This window comes from Solea solea, chromosome 21 (assembly GCF_958295425.1).
Source record: "Solea solea chromosome 21, fSolSol10.1, whole genome shotgun sequence".
Classification (NCBI taxonomy): Eukaryota; Metazoa; Chordata; class Actinopteri; order Pleuronectiformes; family Soleidae; genus Solea; species Solea solea.
In genome coordinates this window covers 12,660,516-12,667,980 of record NC_081154.1, presented here as the reverse complement: position 1 = coordinate 12,667,980, position 7,465 = coordinate 12,660,516, and the positions used below count along the sequence as shown (strand labels likewise).

The 7,465-nt window shown below is 42.7% G+C and overlaps 1 long non-coding RNA gene across 1 annotated transcript; it reads left to right on the top strand.

Annotated features, from left to right (window-relative positions):
• Nucleotides 1–204: 204 nt before the first annotated feature.
• On the top strand, nt 205–4,070 carry LOC131448164 (uncharacterized). The gene is made up of 2 exons (XR_009234160.1): nt 205–685; nt 2,249–4,070. It is a non-coding gene; the product is annotated as an uncharacterized LOC131448164 (long non-coding RNA).
• The last annotated feature ends 3,395 nt before the right edge of the window (nt 4,071–7,465 follow it).

The following is a 7,465-nucleotide window of genomic DNA, read 5'->3' as shown; positions in this document are numbered from 1 at the left end:
GGTTAGTCACAGATGGATCTGGTTAAAAAAGAATTAGAACCCTTGAGGTTATGATTTAAAGCTGCAGTATATGATTTTTGTTGTTGAACACAAGTGATGATGTAACATTATTTGGTACGCTGTATCCTTCCATCTGAAAGCAGGATTTGTCCAGCAATACTATCAGAACTGATGGAGGGAGCATGTGTGTGTATACAGCAGCAGTGCAGGCACAAGCAGGGGCAAGAACTACTGGGTTTTTTGTGCAGCAGAATTCACTTCTGAAACATTTACGTAGGCATTTCTTTGTGTTTTCAGCCATGCTTAAACCTTTTTGCAGCCGTCCCTCTTTACTAGTGCAATGTTGCTCTTTCCTCCATCTATCTTAAGTGCAATTCAATAGCAGAAATCACAAAACACTGAATTTTGAGCTGACAAAAGGACGTCAGGGTCAGGGACCCATAGGAAAGAGTCAGGAAAGAGATAATTAACTTTATCCTGTTTTGTACTCCAACCGAGATAAACAGGAGGATGATGATTAACTGGGTTCCCATTCTAATCCTCCCCCTTGACGTCAACCCTCAACTACCGCCGCCTCCTGCACAGGCCTCCACTCCGGTCCTTCACCCTTCTCTCTCTGCACCTACTCTCTCCGCTCCAACACTGACAGGAAAAGCCATAGAAGGTCCAAAAACAACAAGATCTGGTAAGTGGTATGATTCTTATAACCCTTCTAACATGCCTATACTCTCTCCTCCAAAGAAGTCAGTGAGTTTAAATGTAGAAGGAGAAGAAATAGTATCCACAATAGAGAACTAATGTAAACCATGTATTTACTACATGGATTTTAAAACTACTAAAAAAAAAAAATGTTATACTACAATATATATACAATATACTACAATGCTCAAGGCAGACCACGTCCAAAACCAGATCCAGCACCCACAGGAGGGCCAGTAAATCCAGGAGATTGGGTGTTCATCAAAGTCCTGACGTGAAAGAATTGGTCAGCTTCACGCTGGGAAGGGCCCTATCAAGTACTACTGTCTACACCCACAGCAGTACGCATAGCTGAAAGACAGACGTGGATCACACACTGCAAAAGAGCACAAATACCTGTCATGGTAGAAGCATTCACCATGCCGGAATTAAAGCTGTGTTTAATAACTGTTTCATGTATGACCATAATTGCATTCCTTATTTTAAATATAGTGACACAAGGCCAGGTACAGGATAAAATGAGGAAAAGAGCAATAGGAACACAATCTAGGTGGGACACTAGGAGAGGTGCAGTGATAATACGTGTGCTATTGTCACAGTTAGGTGATAGATTTAGTTTCCGGGGCAGCCTAGAGCTGTGGCCGTCACAGGGGGCCTCGTGAGAGCCAAACCTTGGAAAATACATTTTTGGGGGGTTGAAAAACACTGCCTCCTTTGGTATCAAGAATCCTCCCTTTGTCCTGAGGGAAACAAGAGATTCCTAAAAAACGTGTGAATACTCAAGGTGTTCCAGACAAGTTTAAAGCCAGAAATCAGGTCGCTGCAGGGTTTGAATCACTCCTGGCTTGGTGGGTAACCGTTAATAAAAATGTCAACAGAGATTTTTGAATTTCACTAAGGAAGCAATTGGGGGCATAGATCAACAGTTGGATAAGACTAATTTAATGGCATGGCAGAATAGGATGGCTTTAGACATGATGTTGGCTGAAAAAGGAGGAGTACTGTAGAATGTTTGGAGAAATGTATGCTTTTGTGCCTTGTCAAATGGAGTACCTGCGTCTGGTTGCCGTGACAGAGTTTCCCTATCTAGAAGGAAAATGGATAATTAGAATGTTTTGAACTACCTGATCCATACTCCACAACATTTGTTATAATTATGCTGGAAATCAGCATAAACAGGAGGGATATGTGATGAAATGATGTACTTCATGTCCTACATGAAGAGAAATGTTCAATGTAACTGTTTTAGGACATATATACTCAATGTTATCACTTCCTACAAGGTGAGACTTCACTTTATGGCAGGGTGATAACATTCCTACAGAGACGATAAATACCATGTGTTTCTTTCAAGACAGTGAGTCTTCACTTTGTAACAGGCCTGTGTGTTGCTTTGTGAATGCTCCTCTTGTACAAGATTAAACCCTTGTTTGGATTTTGACTCTGATCTCCTTCCTCCAGATCTAAATTATTTTAACACATGTTAGTTTTGTTTTTCTTACACAATATATGTGTTTTAACACGCCATGTCCTTTCCTCTCTATTCCAGTGCCCTCTGGACCCAAGTATTTAATGAGGAAGCTACACTGGAACCAACTGGAGGAAACTTTGAACCATTATGGAAGCTCCACATTCCATCTGATGGCATGTGGCTTCCTTCACTTTAAAGGCGTATACTGCAAGGACAGCTCAAATTTGGCAAAAAACCCCAAAAACAATTCCCATCTGCTCAGTCTCAATAATTCTGCTTCAGAATTCATCCATCATTAGACGCGTTTCTCCTCACCCAACAACATTTCCCTCACACGAGCCAAAACAAGGAATTATGCCTTGAAAAGTTAGCATTCGGTCGTTACATAAGACAAGTGGACTCGCGTGAGCGCGTCAGCTCCCACAAATCATACGCTGCAATCACTAATCATGTTGTCCTAATGAGCCTCTGTAATTGAACATGTGCACATGAATCAAGAATAACAGCTAAGAGATTACACTCTGATTCCATTAAACAGCCTGTTAGTTAGACTGAACCTGTCATCCAAATGTGCCCCCCCCCCTGAAAGTGAAGTTGATGTGACACGTTGGCATTTAAGAATAAATCCAAAGGTACTTCTGCTGCCATTCTTACAATCTTTAAATTAAGCTTGGGAGTGTGTTATAGCTGTCTGCTTTCACTCACAACGGAATTCTGATAATGGCCATTCTGGCATTTATGGGGGGAACTGCTCCCAGTGCAGGCGCTACATTTACACACCATCTTGGAGCCTAATTGGGCAAGAAGTGAAGCCCCATTAAATGATACGCCACAATATAGTATATGACAAGAGCTGAAAGGAGGGAGCTTGGAGCCATTTAAGTTACACGTCGATAAAAGCCAATGATGTATTTGAAGAAGCGCATGGTTTCTGTCATTGTCATAAGAAGGAACATTTTTTTAAATTAAATGTTGTTTAAAAAAATAATGTTACACTCACATACAGTAAAAAGAGGAATTGCATGAATTGTGAATATTTTCCTAAGGACTGCGACGAAAATGAATCTTGAAAGAAAATAGTATGATTAATGAAGTCATAATCACTCATTGGTGCATATCGCAGCAGCAGGATAGCCAACTTCAGGCTTCTTACGCCAGCGATTGTCAACAGTTTCTTCACTTGTTTTGATATGTTATAATGAGGCTCTGCTCGGTGACGTGTCGGCCATTTTTCCCAAGCCAGATTGCTTCAAATTCCTTTTTCTTATTTACTGCCTGTTCAGTGCAGATGCTTGCTTTCGCATGGCTTCTAAACAATAATCCATCCCCGGGCCGCATATCAGCCGCAGCACAAGCCGTGCTACTGTAAATGTCGTACCTAAACATTGCTGGCAACGTATGATTCATTTTGTGATTGGAAGATCAATAACCAATTTGAAGATGACCTGGTGGAGAGGATCCAGATTGCAGGGCTCTGCCTCGATGTGCGGCGTAAATCTCAGGTGCTGGATGTGCACCGAGGCCTGCCACTGCTCCTGCTCTGGGGAATGATTTATGCCTCAGTGCCGCGACATGTCCTGTAGCGGTTGGGCTCTCATCGAACGGCCCGGGGCTAATTTGAGTGGCCTCAGTGAAAGAGGTAGCGGAGTGGATGGTGGGGATGGTAAGTGAAAGGGTCAGGGCGTTGGAATGTGCAGAAAGTCGTCGTTGGGGATGATGAAAATGAGCTCAAGGGACATTAATCATTAGCTTTATTATCATATTCATTATCAGACACACGTGTTGACGCTCACAGAGACATTAAATGATGCTGTCGAGTACACACGTGCAAAAAAAATGAGATGGAGCGAGAGCTCCATGTGACTGTGGAAGGTAAATGGTTGTGCAAGGCCATCATCTTCAACAAGAGTCAATCATCTATGCAAGAGCTGCAAAGAGACAATTGCTTAAATGCTCTCCTCACATTGGAGTAACAACCTCCAAGTTCAGCGTGAACGCCGCTTGCATAAGAGCCAAATGTGAATGGATCCAAGACGACAGGAAGGAGAAAGTTAGATGGAAGGAACTCATTAGGAGCGCTACACTCTCCTCACAAACACATTTGTGAACTGGCCTTGGAGTTCTGAAGGATATCTCTCCCTGCTTGACACGTGAAAACCGCCACCAGGCAGCTAATAGCTATACTGTCATGAAGGCAAAATAAAAAGGCATGAGTTTGCATGAGTGTGAGCTTGGTGGCTCCGGTCATGCGAGACACACAGTTTGCAAAAAGGCCGTTCTCTCACTCCCAAGTTCCTCAACAGATCTGCTCTACTGCCAGGCCAGATGTGGGATGTGCATTATAGGGAAAGGGGGAGGAAAAGGGGTTGACTGAGGAGAAGAGGGATAAAAAAAATTAAAAAAAGGTGTGCTCCACTAAGTGCTTAAGTCCCTGGTGACCATTTGTCCCAGTAATATCGTCCCTGTGGAGCAGAGCTGTGTGAGGTGAAGAGGAGAACAGAGGCACGCGGTGACAGCAGCAGCAGCAGCTTCCTGGAGCCCACAGCTGCCAGTGGCTTCATCACTCTCAGGACTCCAGTAACTTAACCACACGCCATGGAGCGGCGCCCGCTTACTGACTCCGCCAATTGCAGTGACCTATCATGAGGAACGAACGCAGCTTCAACAGATGGGTGAATGGAGGTGTATTCAAACGCTTGTTTTGATGAAAGAGAAGACAGAGCTCCGTGATTATGACACTAAGAGTTGTTCTTTTTTCTCTGCATTAAAGCGACACAAGAGACGAGCTTCCCTGAATCTGTTGATCATTCTTGTTTCTATGGGATTTTTAAATGGCTATTTTTACCAAAGTGCAGTTTTTAAGAGCAGTGTTTGTTAGAGTTTGTATGAAATTGCTTCACTCGAGGAAATGCAGAAGATGAATTGTTAATGATGTTTGCTAATTCTTGTAAATATACAGTTTTCCTTTGCGTGTGCATCACGTTGTCAAATATTTACCGCATTTGTTGTCTGAAAATTTACATCAATGCTCATATGGACACTGTTTACATTAGATTAACTCTGTAAATACATACTATACATATTTTGCTGTGAGGTTTTGAGTTGCTTGTATTTCTATTATTCCACTCTTTGTGTTTTCTTTAACATCTTTACAACACGAGGTGTTTAAAGCCTGCTTACCGTTTATTATTTTTACTTGCTACTATGATGGCCGCTGTTGTAACATCACAGATTATTAGAGACAATTGTGGATTCCACAGAGTCTTCGGATGCTACTTTGCAACAACACACAGATCTAAACTAAGTAAATGAATACACTTTTTTCTACCTCTGCTGGTGAAGCACACAGTTCCGTGGGGAACGCACACATCCTGATCAACAAACACATTCTGCTGCATGGATCACAGGGGACTCTCCTGTGAAAGGAACCGATCCCACCGCAAAGAAATATCGTCAGAAGTAAAAATTAGAGACATTAAGAACTTAATGGGCCACACAGCTGTGAAGTTACACTGTATGGCCAACTTTCACACTCAGATTCACTTCATGTACCTTCTGTACATTCTTGAGCTCATTTGTGTTGTTTATTTACTTCCAGGGGGCTGTGGAGGTAGATGAAGGAACAGCAGAGAGGGAAGCGAACCGGAGCTGTGAAGTAATGGCTTCATTTTTAATGAGCGGCTGGGGATCGCAATATGTGGTGACAGAGAGGGTCCCTCTGCTGCGTCTCTGTCACAGTGGAAAGGCTCATCCTAAATCTCGCTCTTATTGCCTGGACCGGTGCGGCAGTATGTCACTCCAGAGACAGAACTTCCGGTTTTTATGGGTGCTTGGGTAATTGAACAGCCAGAGGTAAGAAGGTCTAATCCACGTGCAAGTGAAGGGGGTGAATCCAAACTGAAATACTGGAGAATCTGCGTTGCCTTTCATTCATAGTAGTTTGTCAGTGAGATGTTGGTGTGTGTGACACTGGAGCGATGATATCATCTCGGCGACATGTGTCCGGGTGTAAATAAGCCTGTCAGTTTAACCACTAGTTCATATGTAATAGAGGACGGGACTGAGGGATGGTGGCGGAGCCGCTTTATGGCCCCTCACACCACCACTTGTCAGGGAAAGTGGCCGATAAGACACCTCGGATGGGCGCGACGAATAGGCTTTGTCTCCGCAGTTTACAATTACCCAACACAGAGACGGACTCTATGGCATCTTCAGTCTCTGAGCTGACTGAGAGAAATATTAGCTGACACATGGATCGTTGTTGCTTTTCCCAAATGAATTTAAAGGTCCAGTGAGTGATATTTTTTAGGAGGGTTTATTGGCAGAAATGTAAACCTTACATAAGTATATTTGTCTAAGAATATAATCACGTTTGGTTTTCATAGCCTGAAGGCCTTTGCACACCGGAGGCGTTTTTTCAGGCGTTTGAAGTATTTTTAGTGTCCAGTCAACGCAGCATTCACATCCACTGTTATTTTTTCAGGTGAATTCACAGCGAACCAATCAGAACGAGTGTTGTTGATGACATGCAGTCCAAACTTTTGACACGGCGGCAACTCGCTTGATTGTGTTTGTTTCCCAAACAAACTGCTTTGCTTTTTAATAAATAAGAAAAAACTATGAAAACTATGGTTTACAAGGCGTGTGTGTGTGTGGGGGGGGGGGTTCAGTGGGATGGTGTGTGTAAGCTTCAAAATAGTTTTCACTGACGTTCGCTCCAGCAGCAGCTAGAGACAGGACCTGATGTAATTTTTTTCCCCCCTTCATTGTCATAATTGATTAGTTTTCTTGACATTGTGCTTGATATGCATGGGATTTGCACTCTCGTCCTGGATATTCCCAACACGTCTCGTGCACAAAGACGTTTAGAGTAACCATGTTTCTACAGCAGCCTGAATGGACAAACCATTCTGGTGTGCTGAGGCCCCCGTAGTTCTCTGAAAGGTTAGCATAGGAGTTACAATGTGCAGTCTCACCATTACCTCACACTAATTCTTACACGCATGATTTGCCTGGACATCCATAGACTGTTGCACACGAGCAGAATATAAACACATTTTCAACTGGACACAAGAAAACAACATCTAAAAACAAACATGTTACATACTAACTGGCTATAATATTGTGGCTTATCTGTGAATATCTGTGTCCCATTTTTCCAAACTAACAGTAAATCCAGTTTGTTGATGTGTGTACCTCGCACAGACCCTGGCACACATTTATTGTTTCTATTTTTTTTGTCCATATACCCTTTTGCTTTCATATATTGTGTTGATCCTGAATTAAGTACTTGAT